Consider the following 25,240-nt stretch of genomic DNA (forward strand, 5'->3'; position numbering starts at 1 on the left):
AGAGAGAGAGAGAGAGAGAGAGAGAGAGAGAGAGAGAGAGAGAGAGAGAGAGAGAGACTGAGATTCCAGGAGGAAATTAACAGCCTTGTATTTGGGCTCTATTTACGAGGTGAGGTGGGTATACTTGGGATTGTCTTCCACTTTTGTGTTTTAATCAGCACTGAATAGCAAACTCACCCTGATCATCCCTTGAATATCCATGCAGAGAAATTGTTTCATCGTAATTCCATCTGAAATCCTTTCCTGCACGCATCCTTTAAGGCCCACCATTAAAACTCCCTGGGAGCCAGAAGGTGAAGAACTTGGGGCATCCACATCACACCCAGCAGATGCTTTTGTGAGTTTATTTATTTTTTTCGTGAGATGCAGTGATTTTAGAGAGTTTGGCTAAAGGATGTTGAAAACTTCAAACAAACAAAAGCAAGCCACTCAGGATTTGGAAGACTGAACAGTTAAGAGCCTGAACTATGTTCTGTCTCAGGAAGACAAGGGAAGACAGACAGGGCCCCCTAGCAGTTTCACAATAGGTGAGAAGATGTTATCGAAGGAGTCGCTTTCAATGGCTTCAGTTACAGGAGGGAAAACATGGGCTCAGAGCTTGAAGAAGTTAAAACAAAACAAAACAAAAACCAACAACAACAAAAATCAGGGATTGTGCAGAAAAAAAGAACTAGCAAAATAAGGGAACGAACTGCCAAAGAAAGTGGAATTTCCATCCCTGGAGCTATTTTGAGTGGGAGGAGGGACCTCTTTATTACAGGTTGTTCAGAGTAATGAACTCTATCCCACCACAATGCCTGGGAATGAACTAAATGACCCAGGCGAAGTTCCTTCCAGTCCAAAAAACTTCATAATTATTGACCCAGGTGGCCAAGGGTTTGTCTCAGAGGATGAAGAGTCTGTTTTCCACTGACTTGCAAAGGCTCTGTTGCCAACAGTGCTTTGTCATTGACTGGATCATTTTCAAGTCATTCCGTTCAGCAACAATGCCAATGGGGAGTCCGCACAGTAACCCGCTAAGCACTTACTTGCTGAGGACTCTGAGGCCTCAGTCCTTTCTGGCCAAATTTAATTCCCAATTGCATTGCGCAGGCTCAGGAAAGGTCCTAAGGTCTGCTGAAGAATTCTGCAGAATTTCTCCCAGGAGAAATGGAAGTAGCAAATACCCTCCGTGTTTTCTATTGCTAGAAATTTCCATCTATTCGTCTCTAAAGCTGGTGGCTGGAGTCCTCCCACCCCCCAAGGATCGTAGAGCACAGCCTACCTCCATCCTGTTTTCAGTCACATGGATGTGAAATTACTCTGCATTTCGCCTGTTTTCTCACCCACGGGCTTGGCATGCGGATATCCTGTCCTCAAAAAATAGTCAGAAAAGACTCCCAACCCATTTTCCATTTCTACGTCTCCCTTCATCTTTTGGTCTCAGGAAGGTCATTTAGAAAGGGATTTTAGAAAAACAGTTTCATTGTTTTACGTCCTTAGGCAATAAATACTTTGTAATAGTAATTAAAAAAAATAAAAACATGAGCCTTAATTTTCTCAGGCTTTACCAGCTTGAGGGAGTAAATGGCCCGATGCTAATGAATAAACCACACACGCCCTTGCTCCAGCCCCACCTACATAATACCTGGAGTCCCTCAGTGTACAGCTCCATCTGGGGGACCTCAGAGGGTTCTTGAACGAGCTCCCACAAACAGACACAGGCAGTCCACTCTGGCTCCCCTCCCCAGGGGTCACTCTGAAGGGGAAATTCATCACTGTTCTCCACTGCCAGGACTCACAGTGACAACATGGATTTCCAGGCTAGAGCACTTATTCTAGATGGTTCCAAAGGGGCCAACTCAGAGGCTGAAGCAGAGCTGTGATTCTCGGGCTCCTCCAAATGCTGACAACACGGGTTCAAGTCCTGCTGACACATGGTGATATGGTTTGACTGTGTCTCCACCCAAATCTCATCTTGAATTGTAACTCCCACAATTCCCACCTGTCGTGGGAGAATCTGGTGGGAGGTAATTGAATTAGGGGGGCGAGTCTTTCCTGCACTGTTCTGATAGTAAATGAGTCTCACGAGATCTGATGGTTTTAAAAACGGGAGTTTCCCTGCAGAAGCTCTCTTTTTGTCTGCCGCCACCCATGTAAGATGTGACTTGTTCCTCCTTGCCTTCTGCCATGATTGTGAGGCCTCCCCAGCCATGACGAACTATAAGTCCGTTAAACTTCTGTTTCTTTGTAATTTACCCAGTCTTGGGTATGTCTTTATCAGAAGTGTGAAAACAGCCTAATACATACAGGGAAGACCCCTGACCCTCAGCACCTGTCTGTGAGACTCAGACACCAGCCATGGGACTTAGCCAAGGTGCTAAATCTTGGGACAGATGAATCCCTGCCCATTGTCCTCCCCTACCAAGGATCAAGAGCAAAATTTCCTCCTGCTTAGTGCTCCCAGCGACCCCATCCACCAGACAACCAGATATGAATTCAGTTGTGCTTCTTGCAGTCATTTTCCTACTCCAGAGACCATCATACTTTTCCTTAAGTTATGCCTGTTGACCCAATAATTCTGAGTCATTTTTTTCTAGGGAAATATTCTGAGTACAGAAGAGCTAGTATACACAAAGATGTGTACAGAAGCCTCATGTAGAACAGCGAGAAATCAGAAATCACCAAAATGTTCACCATTAAATAATCATTGGATAAATTGTGGTCTATCTCTTCAAAGGAATAGTTCATGGCTGTCTGATGCCTTAGAATGATCTTTTTGTATCTCTCAGTTATCTAGTTAATAAGCTTTGGTCTTATGAACAATTCTTTATATTAAATTATCTCTGTTTAAACAGCTGGAGTGGCTTCTGTCACTCAGGCAAGATTGCAAATCTCCCACTGCAAATACCCCTGAACCCTCTCCATGCTACTTCTTACTTCACAGAAAAAGTAGACACCTTCAGCTGAGAATTACCCATTTCTCACAATCCACACATATAAATGTACCCACATCTGTTCTCTCCTCCCACCTCCTTTTCTGTTTTACAATAATTCAAGCCATCTCTCCTCCTGTTTAAAACACTGTCCTACCCCTGTGCTTTTGATTCCATCTTCCTCGTGTCCTCTGAACAAATGTACACTATTGACTAATATCCATTTCCTCTCATATATTCAACATTTTATCAAATGGATCCTGTCTATTGGGTTTTAAATACATGCAAATCTCACAGAATAAAAATAATCCTTCCTGAATTCCCACCCCACCACCAGCTACCATCCCCTCTCTCTCAACAACCAAACCTCTTTAAGAGATGAGCCTTGGGAGGCTGAGGCGGGTGGATCACCTGAGGTCAGGAGTTCGAGACCAGCCTGGCCAACATAATGAAGCCCCATCTCTATTAAAAATACAAAAAATTAGCTGGGCGTGGTGGCGGATACCTGTAATCCCAGCAACTCAGGAGGCTGAGGCAGGATAATTGCTTGAACCCAGGAGGTGGAGGTTTCAGTGAGCTGAGATCGCACCACTGCACTCCAGCCTGGGCAACAAGAGCAAAAAACTCCGTCTCAAAAAAAGAAAAAAAAGAGATGTCTCAACTTATTGTCTCCATTTTTCCCCTTTCCACTTAGTCCTCGGTCTACTGCGATCAGTTTCTGGTCCCAGCAGTCTGCTCATGCACCCAATGAGCCACATGCAATGGTTATTTTGAGGTAAGTCTGCAGTGCTTCTGCCTCTCTGGCTGCCTCAGACACTGTGGCTTGTGTGGCACAGGCTATCTCTGGTCAGAGACACTTCCCACAGGTAGGATTTTACATTTACGCCTGGGCTTGATGGGTTGATGTTGGTCTCCCCACAAGTTGTATGTTCCAAGCAATCAGGGCGTGTACCTGACTTGCTGTCCGCTTCAACTCTCAGGGCCTGTCTCTTTCTTAAGATAGGTGAGCATTTGTTGAATGAGTAAATTAATGAGTTTGAACTGGGGACCACTGCTCTCGGGACATTACTTTCTCAATCCCTTTACACCAAGTTTGGGTCATAATCCTGGAAAATATCACTCCAAACTCCATAATCCCAAATTTAGAATCCTGAAAGATCAAAATTCCAGAAATACAATTCAGAAAAATAAAAATTTCTTTAAAATACATTTATTTACATTTTTAAAAGGGGATTTATTTGAGAAAAATATAAAATATGACAACACTTTATACACCACTTAAAAAGTAAAATAGGCAATAATAACATACATTTTTGCAAGCATAAATACTCGAGTACTAAAGACAGTCACGTGGATGTAATAGTTGCGAGCAGATGAACCATATTCGTAAAGGAATAGGTCAAAAGGAAAATGTAAAAACCCAATTACACCCAGCTTTGTAACTGCAGTCATCTGAAATACCTTGACAAATAGGCTAAGTCTTTTGACAAGATCAAAAACCACAAGGAATCACTACCTCATATGCAGTCGTCTAAAGAGCTGAGACATGGAGAAATTTCATCTTTCACAAATGCAGATGTACAAAAAAGTCAACTCTTTGTCTGGAAGAGTTTCAATATTTTTGCACACGTACATAATGTTTATACACAAAGTCAATATCATGATGATGCACTTTCATGGAGTCAAATTTGCAAAAATTGCATAAAGCAAAGTAGAACTCTAAAAGTCATTGTACAGTTTAAACCTCTACTATTGGAAATAATGCCAGGATGAAATACATAGCATAGTGGGTTATAAAAAATAATGCCACCAATTTAAAATAGTGGGTGGGAGGAACAAGAAACTAACACTACCCCTTTCCCCAAAAAACTGGAAAGAAAATTTGACATATGCAAAAGTACATTACAGGGATAGGTTATGGGCAATTAATTTCAGAGGTAGTCCATAAAAGCTGGCTGACGTTCATAATCATTGACAATATTTTGAAGGCTTATATCTTGATGAATAGCTGCTTTTTCCTCTTTAGGGCATGGATCCTCAGAAAATATGTTCCCATTCATTTTCTATGTAGCACTGCTCTTTTTGAAATTCTTCTGTGATTCGATATACACTGACATGAAACTTCCCTATTACATTTTCCCATTTTTTGTTCTATGCTTCTGTGTTGTTTTGTATGTATGTATCCACGCATGTGGAAATCCATTCCCCATGTTCTTGTATACAGGCCACAGATCTGGCAGAAACAATACAGGTGATGGGACAGTAACACCATTGGGAAAGTCACTTCTTATCCTACCACACACATAATTATTTTCCAACCAGTTTATAACTTTGTTGTCTTCTTCAGGCAAATGCAGCTTTAGTTCATTAGACAGCTCCCAGAATTTCAGCAGTTGGAAGGAAGGCCAATGCAGATAAATGATGGCATGACATCCCTTTGTTGGTTGAAGCAGTCATAGAGGCCATCTGGATTTAAGAGAGGGGAACAACAACTCTACTTCTGGAGGTGAGGAGGGCGTTAAAAGCTTCACTTCAATGTATCATAATCAGCTACATCAGAATTATTATCTTTCAATGCTTTAAAGTACTTATTTATTTATTTAGACTAAGTCTTGCTCTGTCACCCAGGCTGGAGTGCAGTGGCGCGATCTTGGCTCACTGCAACCTCTGCCTCCTGGGTTCAAGTGATTCTCCTGCCTCAGTCTCCCAAGTAGCTGGGACTACAGAAACGTGCCACCATGCCAGGCTAACTTTTTTTGGTATTTTCAGTAGAGACGGGGTTTCACCCTGTTAGCCAGGATGGTCTCCATCTCCTGACCTTGTGATCTGCCTGCCTCAGCCTACCAAAGTACTGGGATTACAGGCATGAGCCACCACACCCAGCAACTTTGAAGTATGTTTTTCCTCAGATTTTATTTCTACTTAGGGTAAATACTGTCTATAAATTTAATTGATCATTGTATTGTACAAGTCTTCATGTTCTTACAATAACATCTATACATTTAATAACTCAGAAGTGTTTATAGCAATCACAGCAGGCCACCAAGATGGGGGGTAAAGTAAAAAGAACAGAAGGGGTAGCAATATTTTGTGATTAATGAGTCCTAATAGCTAACGTATAATGACTCCCAACAAGTCGTGGACACTCAAAGAACGTCTAAAGTGGAATGTTATTATTAGTGTTTCCATCTCCTCTGTTTTCATGATTTCTTCTCTGATGCTTCCTTTCATTTTTTAAAGTTGTTGAGTTTTAATTGGTTTATTACTCAAATATCATTCTTCTGTCTTACAGCTTTATCAGCCCTTTCCTGTATTTTTAAAAATTAAACTTTTAATTTTGAGATAATTCTAGATTCAAATGAAATTGTAAAAAGTCATGTAGATATCTTGTACCCTTCACCCAGTTCCCCCCAATGAGAACAGTTTGCAAAACTATAGTACCATTTCACAAACAGGATATTGACATTGATAAAGTCAAGATACAGGACATTTTTATCACTGCAAGGGTCCCTCACGTTGCCCTTCTATAGCCACACCCATCTCCCTCCCATTCCACCCCTCCTTAACCCTTGGGAACTACTCAACTGGTCTCAATTTTTATAATTTTGTCATCAAGAGTGTTACCCGAGGGAAATCATAGAGTATGTAATCTTTTGGGACTGGATTTTTTCACTAAACACAATTCTCTGGCAATTCATCTGGATTGCTGTGTTTTATGAGTTCATTACTTTTTATTGCTGAGTAACAGTCCATGAAATGGATGAACCACAGTTTACCTGTTGAAGAATATCTGGGTTGTTTTCAGTTTTTGGCTATTACAAATAAAACTGCTATAAACATTTACTGACAGGTTTTAGTGTGAATCTAAGTTTTCATTTCTCTGTTGTAAATTCTCAGGAGTGTGATTGCTGAAGATGGTAGTGTGTGTTTCCTTTTTTTTTTTTTTAAGAAACTGCCAAACGGTTTTTCACAATGGTTGAATTGTTGTACCATTTAGCATTCCCATCAGCAATGTATGAGTGACCCAATTTCTTCACATAATCTCCAGCATTTGGTGGTGTTATATTTTAATTTTAGCGTTTTCTATCTGTATATGCTCGTTAGTGAAGTCTATTCATGGCTTTTGCCCATTTTCTATTTTGATTGCCAGCTTTCCCACTGTTGAGTTCTAAGAGTACTTTATATATTCTAGGTATTAGTCCTTTGTTAGATATGTGGTTTGCAAATATTTTCTCCCACTCTGTAGCTTGTCTTTTATTCTTTGAACATGATCTTTTGCAGAGCAAAAGTTTTTAATTCGATGAAGTATAATTTATCAAATTTTTCTTTTGTGGAATGTGATTTTGGTGACAAGTCTAATAACTTTACCTACTCTAAATTCTGAAGATTTTCTCAATTTTTTCCATAAGAAAAAACCCCTCAAAATCCATTTTGATTTTTAGTTTTAAGTTTTTAATTTTTGAGACAGGGTCTTACTCTGTTGCCTAGGCTGGAGTGCAGTGGCATGATCACAGCCTACTGCAACCTCAACCTCCTGGGCTCAAGCAATTCTCCCACCTCAGCCTCCTGAGTAGCTGGGACCATAGTTGTGCAGCACCACATACTGGTATTATCTAGTTAAATTAAAAACTAACCTAGTTAATTTTTTTCTAGATTTTTTTGGGGGTAAAGGTGGTGTCTCCCTATGTTGTCCAGGCTAATCTCAAGCAATTCTCCTGCCTTGGCCTCCCAAAGTGTCAAGATTATAGGCATGAGCCACCATGTCTGGCCTGGTTTTATCTTTTACACTTAAGTTAGTGACCCATTTTGAGTTAACTTTTGGATAAGGTGTGAGGGTTAGCTCAAGATTACTTTCCCCCTATGGTTATCCAGTTGCTGTAGTACTCTTTGTTGAAAAGACTATCTTTCATCCATTGAATTGGCTTTTTCACCTTTGTCAAAAATCAGTTGAGTATATTTGTGTGGGCCTATTTCTTGGTTCTCCATACTGTTCCATTGATTTATGCATCTATCCCTCTGCATATATGACAGTCTTGATTATGGTAGCTAGATAAACAATCTTGATATCTAGTACAATGATTCTTCCAGATTATTTTTTCTCTTTCAAATTTGTTAGCTATTGTAGTCCCTATGCCTTTCCGCATAGACTTTAGAATAATCTTTTCTATATCTTTAAAAGTCCTGCTGAGATTTTAATATGAATTATGATAAACCTGTATATCAGTTTGGGTAGAACTGGCATTTTTGTTATGGTGAATATTTCAGTCCATGCATGGAATATGTTATACCATTTATTTAGACCTTTGATTTTTTTCATCAGCATTGTGTAACTTTCAGTATACAAGTCCTGTACATGTTTCATTTTGATTAACAATGAAGTATTTTATTTTTTGAAATGGAAGTAAATGGCATTGTATTTTTAATTTTGCTGTTGTTCATTGCTGATATATAAAACTATAATGGATTTTTCCCTATTTATTTGGTATCCTGTAAACTTGCTGGACTCCTTTATTAGTTCTAGGAGTTTTTTTGTAGATTCCTTGAAATTTTCTACGAAGACAATTATGTCACCTGCAAATAGGGACCGTTTTATTTTTCCCAATTTGTTTGCCTTTTGTTTTTCTTTTCTTGCCTTATTCCACTGGCTAGCAATTCCAACACTATGTTGAATAAGAGCAGTGAAAGTGGACATCCTTGACTTGCATTCAGTCTTTCACCATTAAATATAACAACTGTAAGTTTTTTTACTGATGCTCTTTATGAAGTTGAAGTTGTCTCATTGATTTCTATTTTTCTGAGAGTTTTATTTTTATTATTAATGAATGTTGAATTTTGTGAAATGCTTTTTCTGCATCAACTAATATGATCAAGTGATTTTTCTGTCATAATAAATTACATTGATTGACATTCAAATAGTGCACCTGCCTTGTGTCCTTGAAATTATTTCCATTTGATCATGGTGTATAATTCTTTTTACATGTTGCTGAATTCTATTTGTAAATATTTTGTTAAGGATTTTTGTATCTTGTGAAGAATATTAGTCTATAGCTTTCTTTTTTTTGTACTGTCTTTGGTTTTGCTATAAGATTAATAGTACCTTTGTAAAATAAATTGGGAAGCATTTCATTCTTTTCTATTATTTAAAAGATATTGTGTAGAATTGATGTTAATACTTAAAACATTTGGTAGAATTTTCCAGTGAAACCATCTGGGTTGGAGACTTCTCTTTTGAGAATTTTAAAATTATGAGTTCAATTTCCTTAATAGTTACAGAGCTATTTAAATTATCTATTTCATATTGGGTGAGTTGTAGTATGTTTGTTTTTTGAAGTAATTGGTCTGTTTCATCTGAATTGTGACGTTTACGTATGCAATGTTGTTGCTGTATTCCCTTATTTCCCTTTAGATGTTTTCAGGATCTATAGAGCTATATTCCATGTTTTATTCCTGATACTGGTAATTTGTGTCTTCTCTTTCTCTTTGCTGTCAACCTTGCTATAAGTTTGTCAGTTTTATTTATCTCTTAGAGAGTCAGCTCCTTGTCTCATTGATTTTTCTCTATTGTTTTTCTGTTTTCAATTTCATTGATTTCTATTCTTGTCTTTGCTTACTTTGGGTTTATTTTGCTCTTCTTCTAGGTCCTTGAGATGGAAGCTTAGATTATTGATTTGAGACTCTTCTAAAGTAGGCATTTAGTACTAGAAATTTCCCTCTCAGTTCTACTTCATCTGGTCCCACAATTTTTGATACACTGTATTTTTCTGTTATTTAGTCCTATGTATTTGTTGACTTCCTATAAGATAACCGTTTTGACCCTTGGGTGATTTGGAAATGTGTATTTTGTTTCCATGTATTTAGAGATTTTTCTTTTCATTTCTCTGTTATTGATCTCTACTGGTCAGAGAACAGTTCCCTCTGTTTGATTTTAACCTTTTAAATTTGTTTGTTTTATGGCCGAGAATGTAGTCTATTTTGGCGTATGTTCCATGGGCACTTGAAAAGAATGGGAATTCTGCTAATGTTTGGTGAAATGTTTTCTAAATATTTGTTAGATCCTGACAGATGATGGTGTTGTTCAACTCTTCTATATCCTTGCTAATTTTCTGCCTAGTTGTTTTATAAATTATCGAGAGAGGTGTTAATGTCCAATGACAATTGTGGATTTGCCTGGTTCTCCTTTCAGTTCTATAAGCTTTTACTTTACATATTGCAGCTCTGTTGTTTGCTGCATACACATTTAGGATTACTATGTCTTTTTAGTAGATTGACTTTTCCATTGTTATACAATGTCCCTCTCTGTCACTGGTAATTTTCTTCACTCTGATTTTCTTTGTTTAATATTTGCATAAGATACCCTTTTCCATCCTTTTACTTTCAACTTACCTACTTTGTTATATTTGAAGTAAATTTCTTATGGACAAAATACACTTGGGTGATATTTTTTAATCTACTTTGCCAATGTCTAGGTCTTTTAATTGGTGTATGTACACCATTTACATTCAAAATTATTATTGGCTTATTAGGTATTACATTTGCCATTTTATTTTATTTTATTTCTGATTCTCCCACTGTTTTTCTTTTTTGTTTTCTGTTTCCTGACTTCCTGTGGTTCACTTGAACAGTTTTTGGAATTCCATTTTGATTTATCTGAGTGTTTTTAATATATCTCTTTTTATGGCTGCTTAAGTGGTCACTCCAGATATTATATTATATACATATAAATTATCAGTTTACCCGTGTAATCTTTTTACAGTTTAAGTGACATGTAGAAACATTGTTTCCCTTTATGTCCATTTATCCTTCCCCATATAATAAAATTAAATATTTTCTTTAGTATATTTGGGACCACATTAGACAGTATTACAATTTTTGCTCCAATCATCAAACATAACTTAAAAGACTTAAAAAGAGAAATAAAGTCTCCCATATTTTTGCTTTTCATAATCTTTCCTTCTTGCTGATAGTCTAAGAGTCCTTCTTTATCATTTTCTTTCTGTTTAGAAAACTTCTGTTAGCTATTTTTTTAGGGTAGGTCTGCTGGCAACAAATTCTCTTAGTTTTTCTCCATCTGAAAATGTTTTGATTTTCCCTTCATTCCCGAAGAATATTTTTTCTGCATATAGGATTTTGTGTTGACAATTATTTTCTTTCAGCAGTTGAACAAGGTTATGCCACTTCCTTCTGGTCTCCATGGTCTGTGGTAAAAATTTCATTGCCACTAGCATTGTTTTCCTCCTATAGGTAAGGTGTTGTTTCTCTCTCATTGCTTTCAGGATTTTAAAATCTGTCTTTAGTTTTAAGAAATGTGACTATGATGTGTCTTGATACAGATTTCTTTGGGCCTCTTCTGTTTTGAGTTCACTCTGTTTCTTGATCATAAAATGTATGTGTTTAGGCAAATTTGGGATGTTTCAGTCAGTCACTCTTTGAGTATTTTTTTTTAACTTTACTCTTTTTTTCCTGTCTTTCTGGAATTCCAATGGCACAAATATTAGATCCTTTATAAATGTTCCACAGGACACTGAAGCTATGCTCATTTATTTTCTGTCTAATTTTTCTCCTTTGTTCAGACCAGGTAATCCTATTGTTCTATCTTCAAATCCATTGATTCTTTCCTCTCTTCCCTTCATTTTGCTTTTGTGCTTATCTATAGAGTTTTACACTTGTTATTATATTTTTAGTTATGAAATTCTCATCTGGTTTTTCTTTATATTTCTTTTGTATTGCTTGGCTGAGACTGTATTCTTTTATTCATTTCATGTTGCTCATAATTGCTCAGCAAAACATTCTCATCATGGCTGCTTTAAAATCTTAGATAATTTGAATATCTTTGTCACCTCAGTGTAGGCATTTAATTGACTTTTTTCATTCAGTTTGAGATCATCCTGATTTTGAAGAGAGGGCATCACGTCCTATTGGCCAGGTAAGGGTGGAAATACAGTTCCCTCTTGGCCTCTGTTGATACCCAACTTGGAGGGGAGGGGTTCCTTGTTATTGCTAGTGTGTGTGAGAGTTGTTGTTCCTCATTAGGCCATTATTTACACCCCAGGGAGGGGTGCCCTCCAATTCCTGGTTCTTCAGGTCCCCTCTGATAACACTCCAATGGAGTACGGGAATAGGGGCATTTCATTACTCTTAAGTGAGGGCTAAAGCTCAGGCTTCCTATATGGCCTTCACTGATTTCACATGGACATGGTGGGGTTGGGGGTGGGGGAGCTCCTTATCACCTGGCAGAGATGAAAGTCCCAGCTACATAGACATCTCTAACACCACTCCAGTGGGGATGGGGGTGAATTTGGGGTGTTTCCTTATAGCCTGGTGGGAATGGGCCCCATCCCCATCCATGACAGCAAAGGCCAAGTGGTAAACCAAGAATTCCATGTTTTCTGTGATACTGTAGCAGAGTGATTGTTCATCAGAAGTGTTCTTCCTTGGTAGGCCACCCCTTACCTTGTCCATTTGCTAGAGAGAGTAGGTTTTTGCTAAGACTTTTTTTGTCTGTACCCATTTGCATTTCTAGGTTGCTGGCTTTTCCAGCACTTAGTCTGGGATACATGAGTCAAAAAGAAAATCCATATAGCTTATCATTGTGTTGTTCTTCAGGTCTCCTGGCTCCTGGCCCATCTTCCTCTCTCCTCATCCACCTTTCAGAGCCTTCTGATATTTTTTTTGTATATAATACTCAGGATTTTTAGTTGTACTTAGAAGAAAAAAATAGGGAAAAGTACATCTGCTTCATCTTTCTAGAAGCTGAAGTTCTCACTTATCTTTATTTTTAAAGAGAATAAATATTTTTCTTTCAATAATAATTTCACAGATGCAGGTTGCACAGAAGGAAAACAAACACAGCCAAAATAAAGCGAAATTAGATGTGAGGGATGGAGATAAACACTCAGCAAATTCTTTTAAAGAGCTCTTCAATCATTAAGACTGTTTAAAACCCTTACTAAATAAAAACAATGCTCCCTTATATTTAAAGTTCTTTGTACTTTCTTAAGTAATTCCTCATCTGTTATCCTATTTGACCCTACTAGGAATCTTGTAAAGGAGGTAAGGCAAAAACCTTATTCCAGTTTTACAGAAAGAAAAATGGTACTGTAAAAATCAGAGTATAACATGGGCTCTACTAAAAATTTATACTGAGCAATTGCTATATTTGTTTTCCTACTGTGAAATAAATAATTGTCTTTTATTGAAAATATTGAAAACTAATATTTTCAGAAGGCTTTCTTCTCTATCATCTAAAAAGAGAATAATTTACCTGCTATCATGTTTCCAGGTTCCAACCATGAGAATACTAGTTTGGAATCAATGAGATGATGGGAATTTACTGCTTCTCTACCCGCTTCAAAAATACCACACTGTAATTCCTCCAACTCATGAATCATCTTTTGAAAGTCTTGAGTTATATTCTGAATCCTCATCTGGACCCAAGCTGGAGAAATGGCATCTTCTTTGAATTTCAGATTCCTTCTGTGCAATGGAGGCCAAACCCTGCAGTGTTTCCCTACCTGCCTTCACATGTGTAGCATGCTGAAACGTGGGAATCATTTTGAGGAACATGTCATGATGAAATGAGATGATACCTCTTCTGACCCTGAATTACAGACAAAGTACTTTGTAGCTGAATTTTTCTCGGGCACAAAAAAGTCTCACATGATGGAAAAATTCCTCGGGCTTGAATCTCAACCATCTGCCTGAATAGTTCCACAAGTGGCAGAGAGCATAGAGGAACTAACTAGTCATAGGGCCTTCTCTTGGAGATGTGGCAGTTTAGTTAGGTTGTTGTGCAGATTTAAGAGATTCAAATACAGAATCTACTAAATGGGAGAGTGAAGCAAATAATACATTAAAATAGGAGATATCTTTTATAAAATCATGGTAAGAAAGGAAATGTTTGAGAGTAAGGAGTTGAAGCCTGGCAGAGTATGATCCTGAGTTAACTGAGGTGCTCAGTAATTACTCCCAAAATAACTGAAGCAGTAACATGTCTTTACCACCCACTTAGCACCTCCTCATCTTCTCATCACTAGGTCTGGCCTCCTCAACAGGATTGGAAGCTTCTTGAAGGCAGAGGATGAGTCTTCCTGACCCCAGAAGTTGCCTTATATAGAGGTGATGGGCAACAGGTAATTCCTGAGAATGAATAGGAAAGCCAGACCTTGGCCTAGTTGGGGAAATGGTATGGGGAAAAGCCCAATAGATCCAAGACATTACGGCATGGAGAAACCATTTCCCCACCTAAGTCAAGGTCTGGCTTTCTTGTTCATTCTCAGGAATTATCTGTTGCCCATCACCTCTGACTAAGGCAACTGCTGGGGTCAAGAAGATTCAGTCTTTGCCTTCAAGAAGCTTCCAATCCAGTTGAGGAGGCCAGACCTAGAGATGAGAAGATGAGGAGGTACTAACTGGGTGGTAAAGACATGCTACTGCTTCAGTTATTTTTGGACTCAGTTGGCCCTATGAAGTAGGCCAGAGATGTAGAAGGGGAAAGAGATTTTAGCCAAGGAGGAGAAAGGAGGAAAAGCAGGTGGATCTCCACTTTATTTTGAGGGACAATGAATGGAAATGCCTCTAGGATCACCATTAATAAGAGGGTTTTAGAAGGACATGGTGAAAAAGGGGGCCCAAGAGAAACGACAGGTGAGACAGGGACTTTAGTTGGCAAGGAAGGAGAGCTCCTAATGGTCAGTGAAGGGAAGGAGCAACTCACAGAAGGAAGCACCTTAGAAAGATGAATCCTGCAACGGAGTATAGGATGGGTTGAAAAGAAGAGACTTGTACAAAGTGGTGACAGGTCATTTATTTAGAAAGAAATATTTCCTTTTTGTTTAAACAACAAAACTTCACAAGGGAATAATTCATTTGCATTATCTTGATTTGTTTACAATAAATATGGTCAAATAAACGTCCAAAATCCAAACTCGGCCAAGTTCAAGGTTTCTCAACCCTGGGGATTTCTCTAATGTAATTGAAAAGCTATTATTCAATGTCCTCTGAGCATCTTCTGAATCTCTGCACTGGATTATACTCCACCATCTAATTTATGATGCAGGACTGAGAATGAAAATCTTTTTACTTACCAAAAGGAAAATATTTCCCAATTTCGAAATGCTACATTTACCCAAAATTATAAAAATTTGCTTCATGTTTGTGTAAACACGATTCAAATCCTTTGGGGCATCAGCTGCTTATGCTTGAGGGGAAAAGTTAAATAATTCAAATGGTAAAAACAAAACAAAACAAAAACACCCCACATCCAACTGCAAAGTTTACATAAGATTCCATTAGAAAGAGGTTGGTTAGTTTTGTCTCCGCATTCAGAACTAGGAATACCCTTTGAGACCACATTTTACAAACCTTTCACTTTATAGGAGGGGATGTTGAAAACCAGAGGGGTTTCAGGGCCTGTCACCTGTCTGATGAGTGGCCAGGCAGGACTGTGCTGGACACAGCCCACAACTTCCCTTTTGATGTTCCCTAGGATGCATATTTGTTCTAAATATCTTCCATCTCAAATGCATTACATATTTTTCAGGACAGAAGAGGAATACCTTTTTCCTTCCTCCTGGAAATCTGATTTAACAAAGTTTTCTGAGAGGCTACTGTGTGGGAAGAATCATGCTAAGTGCTGAAGAGGTAAGTGAGAAAGGTCCAGTGGCCTGAAAACAGCAGAAAGAGGAGACAAGTACAAAGCTCTTACCATCCTAGGCAGAGAGTCAAATATGGGTGAAATGCTAACCCAGGCTGATGCAGGCCCATGAGCACCAGGTAGAGTTGCCCTGGTGAGACGCAGTTGATTACAAAGCAGCATGAATCTGGGGCACTTTACACCTATAACTTTTGGGTTCAAGGTTTTTGAAACCACTGTTTGTTCTTGAAATGCAGGCCACACCACTCCCCACTGGCAGTCACACTGGCCTCTCATGGCACCCAGTTTGGGTTACCCTGAAGAGTAAAGACACTGGTTGAGTCCCATCCCAGGCTTCACTACAGTGAGTCTCACATAGGTCACATGCTCCACAGTTCAAGTTAAAATTAAGTGAAAAATCTAAATTAGGTGAGAAATGAAATCTAAATTAAGTGAAAAATCTCTCTAGCCATTTTCTTGTGATGCTTTTGTAGAAATTTAATTTTATTTTAATAAATGTTTGTCCTATTTCTTTGAGAAAGAAGATTAAGGCAACTAGCAGTGATTCAATGGGATCACAAAGTTAAAAAGCAAGTGTATGCCTTTCCTAAGGCTGCCATAACAAAATACCACAAGCTGGGTAGCGTAAAACAATGGAAATTTATTGTCTTCTAGTTTTGGAGGTGAAAGTTAGAGACCAAGACATCAGCACAGCCGAGCTCCCTCTGAAGGCTCTAGGGAAGAATCCTTGCTTGCCCCTTCCTAGCTTTTTAGGGTTCCTGGCGATCCTTGGCATCCCTAGGCATGTGGCTGCCCCTTTCCAATCTCTGCCTCCGTTGTCACACGGCCTTCTCCCTGTGTCTCTCTGCGTGGCCTCTCCTCTTCTTATAAAGACAACAGTCATTGGATTTAGGGCCCACCCCAACTTGTATGACCTCATGGTATCTAATTCCATCTTCAAAGACCCATTCCCATCACATTCTGATGTTCCATGCAGACACACATTTTGAGGCGGATGCTATTCAGTTCATTACAGTAAACAAGAACATCAGGAACAGGACGAGGAAAAGAGCTTGCCAAATAGAACAAGGGTGCGGCCGGACGCAGTGACTCACGCCTTTAATCCCAGCACTTCGGGAGGCTGAGGCAGGCAGATCACTGGAAGTCAAGAGTTTGAGACCAGCCGGGTCAACATGGTGAAATCCCGTCTCTACTAAAAATACAAAAATTAGCCAGGCATGGTAGTGGGTGCCTGTAGTCCCAGCTATTTGGGAGACTGAGGCAGGAGAATTGCTCGAACCTGGGACGCAGAAGTTGCAGTGAGCTGAGACCACACCACTGCACTCCAGCCTGAGTGACAGAGTGAGACTCTGTCTAAATACATAAATAAACTAATAAATAAATAAAAATAAAAATAAATTAAAAAAATAAAACCAAAGGTGCTATGGTCTAAATGTATTTTCCTGAAATTTATATGTTGAAACCTAATCACCAAGGTGATGGTATTAAAAGGTGGGGCTGGCCGGGCGCGGTGGCTCAAGCCTGTAATCCCAGCACTTTGGGAGGCCGAGACGGGCGAATCACGAGGTCAGGAGATCGAGACCATCCTGGCTAATATGGTGAAACCACGTCTCTACTAAAAAATACAAAAAACTAGCCAGGTGAGGTGGCGGGCGCCTGTAGTCCCAGCTACTCAGGAGGCTGAGGCAGGAGAATGGCATAAACCCGGGAGGCAGAGCTTGCAGTGAGCTGAGATCCGGCCACTGCACTCCAGCCTGGGCGACAGAGTGAGCACCCTGGCCCAAAAAAAAAAAAAAAAAAAAAAGTCGGGCTTTTGGAGGTCATAAGGTCATAAGGACTGTATCCTGTGAATGGGACTAATGCTCCTATAAAAGAAGCCCCAGAGAACCTTGTCCATCACTTGAGGACACATAGAAGACACTGTCTATGAGGGACGGTCTCTCACCAGACACTGAATCTGCTAGAGCCTTGATTTGGGACTTTCCAGACTCAAGAACTGTGAGCAATACATTTTTATTGCTCATGATTTACCCAGTCTTAAGGAATTTATTGTGGCATGCTGAATGGACTATGACAAAGGATAAGGTGGATACTCAAGGTGCCTGCCATAGGGTATCCCACACATGGTTAGAAGGTAGGCTGCAAATTTGCCATGGCAATTTCTTACATAGTAAAGTTGCTATGATTAAGAGCTCGGGCATTTGCTGATTTGCTTATGCTTTGAATCCTGGCTGATTTCACCAGTGTTATTTGGAGAGAATTACTTAACTTCCCTGCGCCTTAATTTCTTCATCTGTAAGATGGGAATAATGGCTGTGGGAATAAAATTAAATAATGCATGCAAAGCACTTGTCACAAGTCAGTTCTTGCCATGGAAATGTTGGGTATACAAGGTCTAGAAGGCAAAAAGTAAAGGAAGCTTCAAAGTTATGGTGTGGGAGGGAATTTCAAAGGAGTGATAAAGTCTGGCTAGGGAGTTTAGAAAAGGCTTCGTGCGAGGAGTGGCCTTTAGAACAATTTGTACACTTGGAGATGGGTGGGGAGATGCTTTTTCCATCCAGTCTGGTTTTGGGTGAACAGCGACCAGTCTAGTTTGGCTGGAGCATAGAAAACAAGAGAGGAAGTGTGTGGGACTAATTGGAAAGATGGGCAAAGCCCACCTGTGGACATCAGTGTGAAGAGGCTAACCCAATTGGCACAAACGATCGTGTCCTCTGCCCAAGTTCTGACATCTGCATTGGCAATGGCTCTCCCGGGAAGAGGGACATTCCTTGGTCTCTAGAGAAGCCTAAACTAGCCTGTGCCCTGCATCTCTGCACGGCTCCACTGCTGTTCCTCCTCCTGTCTGATGGTTTTCAACCTGCTGTAAATTTTGTGGCTCTGCTTTGATGTATCTCACACCACTTCTCATTGGTAGAAACAGAACTGCCTATGGTTAGGGTTTTACACTTAACTCAGATGTTTTATTCCAAACTTGGAGTTTTACAATCTTGTACCGTGCGTCTCTCCACCCCCTCACTTCTTTATCTATACCCAGGGTTATATATGTGACTCTGTGTCTGGTCCACTGTGACCCCTGGATCATTTCCATCCTGTCTCTGGGATCCACAGGCATTCTAAATCTTATCCTGACCTATTTCGCCTCTTCCTTCTCTGCAGGGCACTACGACGCGCTCACATAGTACTGCTCTGTATCAGAGATGTGGCAAGCTGCTCTCCCCCAGCCACAAACCATAAAATTAAGAACGGCAAGACTCTTCTGATTAATTTCATTTGTCTGTCTTTAAACCCATTAAAGAAAATGCCTGTTTCAATCATTCTTTTGAAAGCATATTTGTAAATAATACTTAAAAAACACTTCATCTAATTATTCTTACCACAGCTGAATGCTAACAAATTGAAGATGAAATTTATGTTTAGACAGTTTTAAGGTACTAACTTTTTCACAACAACAGGCACTGCAATTGACAAAATTAAAAAAGAAGATGTAGAGCAACAAAAATTAATTTGCACCAGGCTTAATAGCTCCTCTAAGTAAATCAAGCCTCTCCTCGGCTGCCTAGGAAAAGCCATAAAAATTTCTGAGAAGAATCTAGAGTTTAGGATTCCACACTAATTGCTTTTTCTCCCCTTTTACCTCATCTCCTTTTCTTGTTCATCTTGACTGCAAGGGGACACGCAGTTTCCATATTCAAAATGCCTTCGGCTCTGCTGGGGTAAGGAAGTCAGGCGGAGGAGGGGGTAGGCCAGGGAATCACATAAATAAATGGGAATTTCTACACGGACATGAGGATTTTCTTCTTCATTTTAAAAAAAATGAGAATAAGGCACAAGTATAAATTCCAAAAAGAGCAATTTATTTAAGTCTATCATTTTTGGCAGCACAATAGAACGCGCTTTGGGATGAACAGTCACAAATCACTCCCCTTCCCACTGTCTGTTTTCTCCACCATATGTTGTGGAGAATACAATTCACATGCTGAAGCTTCGCCTCCTCTCCCTGTGAGAAAGCACATTGTGCTATCAGCGGCCTGGTCAATGAGCCAATGTTTTTTGGAGTGGTGGAGTGGGAAGAAAGAGAAAGTAAGAAATACAGCTAACCCTCCAGTGAAATGTTTCTCTTTTTTCTTTTTCTTTCTTTTTTTTTTTTGAGATGGAGTTTCACTCTGTCACCCAGGCTGGAGTGCAGTGGCGTGATCTCAGTTCACTGCAACCTCCGCCTCCTGGGTTCAAGGGATTCTCCTGCCTCAGCCTCCCAAGTAGCTGGGATTACAGGTGCGTGCCACCACACCTGGCTAAGTTTTGTATTTTTAGTAGAGATAGGGTTTCACTGTGTAGGCCAGGCTGATCTCAAACTCCTGACCTCAGGTGATCTGCCTGCCTTGGCCTCCCAAAGTGCTGGGATTGCAGGTGTGAGCCACCACGCCCAGTTACCAGTCAGAATATTTTTCAAAGCCCAAAGAACTTTAAAAATAGTTTATTCGGCAGCAATACAGACTGGCCTGAGCTGGACTGGGCACTTCCAATGATCACTTTCATCAACTCTCAGAACTTCTGAGCAAAAGACAACTTGAGGGGCCACCAAGCAAGCAGGTGGCTTTGATGACCTATCGATCTCTTTCTCAGTTTGTTGTTTTATACAGAGTGGTCGCTCTGCTTCCCCAGAACCAGTGAGATGTGAATCGGAGGTATTTACTTAGTAGAAAACTTACGTTTTGATATTTGCCCATGTCCCCATGGACTCTCCTGGTCCTTCCCTGATGGATTGAAATGAGAGAGCAGTCACTGGTGAGATAAAAGTAACTGCCTGGCATAGCAACTATTGCAACCTCATTAGTACTTTGTTGTAACCTAACAAGCTGACACATCCCCACGGCATCTATATACCCAGAGACACACTAAAGCTGTACAAGATCCTTCAATGCCAGTCTCTTCATCATGACAATGACTGTTGGACGTTCTCTGTGCCATAGCTTTCATAACTCCACATCCATGTACAGGATACAGCTGGCCCTGATGAAACAAGGCTTTCTAGAGATGTTCTAAGCCGACTCGGTATGAGGTCAAGTATTTTATTAAGCCCTGCTCTTTCAGATGTTTAAAGAGGAAAAAAAAAAAAACAAAAACAAAAAACCAACCCTTGTGTTTTCATTTACAGCATGACAATTTTGAAACACTATTTTAACAGTGTTCTAATCAATTACAAAATGAAAGTTAACCTTCATGCGATTTCATGAAAAGCAAGAAAAATCTTGGGAGTTTTGAGAATCACAGGTAAAAAAGGAGATTTGACTCCTTAAGTTGCGCATCAAACTTTTCGTCTTGTCTAAATCAAACTGAACAGATGTGGAAAAAAATGAGTCAGGGTCTCCCCATGTAATTCTAAACGAGCTTTCAGGTTCTGCTTCCTACGGCCAATTTTAACCTAAGCTGCCTTATTGCCAAAAATCTGCAACTCGATACTAAAAGCTTGTCAAAATTAAGTGCACGCTTTATAAGTTTACATTTTTACAGTCTAACTGTTTTTCTTTGATATTTGACAGGGACACAGGTTCCCATGTCATCTGGCCTTGAAGTACTTTTAGAACTTTCTGCTAGACCAATCTGAAGGAGCTCAAGGTTGTGGTGAGTTATGCGGCCTTTAAGTTGCCTGCCCAGCAGCCGGCCCTTGGGCCCACACTTGAGGGCTAACACCTGCTGGCTGGACAGAGCAATTAATTTCTTTAAAAATGCGGTAAGCTGCCAAAAATCAAAGCTAGAGGATAAAAATATAATTTTACCTCTTGAGCTTCCAGGGGTGGCCTTTGATCTCTTCCAATGCTTGTGTGGCAGGAGGCACGGATCTTAAATTTTCCTGCAAAAGAAACACCTTTGAAAGACACCAAACACCAAACGCTGACTGCTCACCATCTCTATCTTCCGTCCTATCACTCTCGCATAATTACACTGACACCTAACTGAGATAGCTCCTCACAGCAAAAAGACATATCTACCAAATGTCCCCTTCTTTAAGAAAATTATCATTGGAAACTCTTAAATTATGCCACAGCCCATCCCTCGTAAGATCAAATGTTATTTCTCTAAGAGGCGATAGTTGAGTTTTCCGGTTGATGATTATAATGTGGCATTTGTTTCAGAATGCCTGTACATTAAATAGATAACCGAACTTCAAAGAGCTAAATACCAATCATGGGCTGGGGCACGGCCACACATACAGCCTCCCTCCTTCTCCAAAGTCTTTGGTAGCCAAGACAAGGTCACTGGTCAGGGTAATTTGCAGGAAAAGTCAATTTCTCAAGTACCGAAGCAGGTGTTGTGGCACTCTACGACAATTTACTGAATCTAAATTGAGGAAGTTGAAAAAAGCAAAGGTCATGATCCACAGGAAGAAAGGAGGAAAGAAAATCTCTTTGACTGTATTTTTAACTCCTTTCAGCCAAGATGCACTCACCAACCGAGACAATGAACACTAAAGATAAATAAATGAAAACCGGAGTAGCTCATTCCAATCAGCAACTTATCTGATTTCTTTCACTAAAAGTGGAGGATTTCATGTTTGCTTGAATTCACAAGGAAATAAGCTCAATTTGTAACAGCTAAAGAACAACTCTTCTGCCTGTGAGTGTTTGGGTAGCAAAAATCAAACCAAGATATCAGAACTTTCTGTCTTTAAGTCAAATAATACATATTATATAATACACACTACGTATCATAGAGTATATAGTATAGTTATAGAATAATATATAATAAACATACAGTATATAACCCTGGATATTTTATTTGAAATCCACACATTCCCCATTTCCCCAAAACTAGGGATAGGGAACACAGTCAAAATGGAAAATACTTTCCAGAAGGGAAAAGAAACATGAACTTTACAATCCATAATGTTGTTGATGTTGCAAGGAGATCATAGGATGTGGAGTTAGAAGATTTGAATGTGAATTCTAGTTAATCACTAATTAGCTGTGTAATTAGAACAAATCATTTAATCTCCTTCAGTCTCCATTTTCTCATCTGTAAAATTGGAGGTTGTAAGGATTAGATAAACTAATATATGTGGAAGCATTTGGCAAATTAGAAATATTTCATTATCACTGCTAACCTCATGGCGTATTTTCCCGAAGGGTGAAATGCATATACCACTGGTACGCATGAGGTTGGGGTAGGCGCTTAAGGTTTAAAAAAATGAATCAGTGTGGGGAAAAAAAAAGTTAAATAAATAATAGTACAGGTGGAAAAATATTGAAAGTAGCATGCAAACGATTGACATTTGGTTGACTTATCCAGATATAAATTCTTCTTGGGAGGAAGGGAAAAGAGATGGAACCACCAAACTCCCTAAGGATGTCTCTAGGACAAAAAAAATTATTTTAAAATGTAGATAAATGGGTTACCTTTTAGTTAAACACTCAACATAAAAAGAAAAGTATGCATATGATTTGCTTGCATGCCAAATTCTCTTATTAAAAAAAATCTCATGAAAACAACACTGTTTACATAATCCAAAACTGAGTTCTAGCCTGTAGGCTCAATGTTTTCAAGCAATATTACATGCAATAAAATTGCATTTAATTGCGTTTCCAGAATAATCTGAATGTTCCCCCTTGGAATTTATGTCCTCTGTCTAACAAGGAAAGCTCATATAGTGTTTTTGGTCAGAGTGTGATAGCCATAAGTTACCATAAATGTACACTAACCTCCTCATTTTATGGATAGGGAAACATAACTGGATAAGGGCAGCCATTTGATGACTCCCCATATGTTGCAGATTTGGAAATAGAACTGGCTTTGGGTCCATAGACTAAGTCCAGGGCCTCTCTTACTTCCTAAATGTCAAGTACTTAATGTCCAAGCAAAGTCGGGAGAAACGTTTGACATTGAAATCCTCTGTTTATTTATTTATTTTTTTAATTTACTGGTGCTAGTGAAAATCCTGTGTCAAACACAGAGGGCAACCTTAAAAGGCATTAAGCACTTAATACATTAAGAATTGAAATATATTACCTTCTTCCAGTCTCATATTCTTATTTGTTCTTACATTTTATGGTCCTTCTATATTCTTAGTTTAGTTCTGAAGTTACTTTTCCTTTTTCTGTTATCTCCCCTTGAGTACAAAATATACTTTTACGAAGGTGCTTCTTAATCTTACCCAAGGTGTTTGTGAACCATCTATGTTTATAGGAATACGTACTTTTTTCTTTTTGAGATGGAGTTTCACTCTTGTCGCCCAGGCTGGAGTGTGGTGGCGTGATCTCAGTTCACTGCAACCTCCGCCTCCCAGTTTCAAACGATTTTCCTGCCTCAGCCTCCTGAGTAGCTAGGATTACAGGCGCCTGCCATGATGCCAGGCTAATTTTTTTGTATTTTTAGTAGATACGGGGTTTTGCCATATTGGGCAAGCTTGTCTTGAACTCCTGACCTCAGGTGATCTGCCCACCTCGGCCTCCCAAAGTGCTGGGATTACAGGCATGAGCCACCACGCATAAGAATATTTTAATATTTGGAATTGATAACTGAAAATTCAGCATACAAAAGCACTTGTCTATACGGAAAACAATATACATGTTGTCACATATTATTACACTTGGAGTATTTAATGCGAAGGTAGTGTGCCTTTTTTTGTTGTTGTTGATTTTCCTTGTTTAGTGAAACATTTTCCAGCAGCCAGGCAAATAAATTGCTGGCAAATGAACAATATTTTAGCCATCAAGATTCAATGATCATGTTGGTCTCCAGAAACCAAACTCCAAACACGTTGAGGAAACATTCTCTGCCATGGCAGTCTCAAAACACCCTGGCATTTTACTGATACCTCTGGCACTATGCCTTCCAAAATCAGAAGGCCAGCCTAGAGCCTTGCTTATTTTAAAGTTTCTTTTTTTATCATTACATTTTAATTTTGAAATAATTTCACGCGTATGAAAGACAAAGCACTTCCATATACCCTTCAACCAAATTTCCAAAATGTCCACATTTTACCACAGTAGCTTTAGCATTCTCTCCCTCTCTCAAAAGACTAATAGATCAATGGGTACATTTGTTTTTTTCCTTGAACCATCTGAGAATAAATTGTAGGCATTGTATCCTTTTACCCCTAAACATTTTAGTGTTGTAGTTCCCCCATATAAGGACATTGTCTTTCATAGCTGCAGTACAAAAATCAAAATCAGGAACTTAGAATCAATATAGCACTATTGCCTAATCTACAGACCTTATTCAGTTTTTCCCAATTGTCCTACTGATTTGGTTTGCAATACTTTTGATACCTCATGTCATCTTCTAAATGCATTGCTCTGCCTTATACATTGGGAATTCTGTAAGCCAGAAGCTCTTGTTCCCACACAAATAGTTCAAATGTTTTAAATTAATAAGTTATATAAATTGCTGAGGTTGAAGGAATACTCACTCATGTTTAAATTTGCATACCAGACATGGTAACACAACTTCTAGTGACTCAATATGAGTCATGTGATCATGCCCCAAAAGTGTGTTTCATGCTAAAATTGCGAACTTACCTGAGTCCTTGTGCTTTGTGAAGTTAGGGTCCATAGTCATGGAAAGTTAACCATAGACCCTCACCTAAGTGCCCTGGAGAAATTCTCACAGCGTCAGTCTTGATAGCAGGCTTGATTTCCTCTTTCAGCTAACGGGTCACTTGAGATCTTCCCAT

This window comes from Colobus angolensis, unplaced genomic scaffold, assembly GCF_000951035.1.
Source record: "Colobus angolensis palliatus isolate OR3802 unplaced genomic scaffold, Cang.pa_1.0 Scaffold75, whole genome shotgun sequence".
NCBI lineage: Eukaryota > Metazoa > Chordata > Mammalia > Primates > Cercopithecidae > Colobus > Colobus angolensis.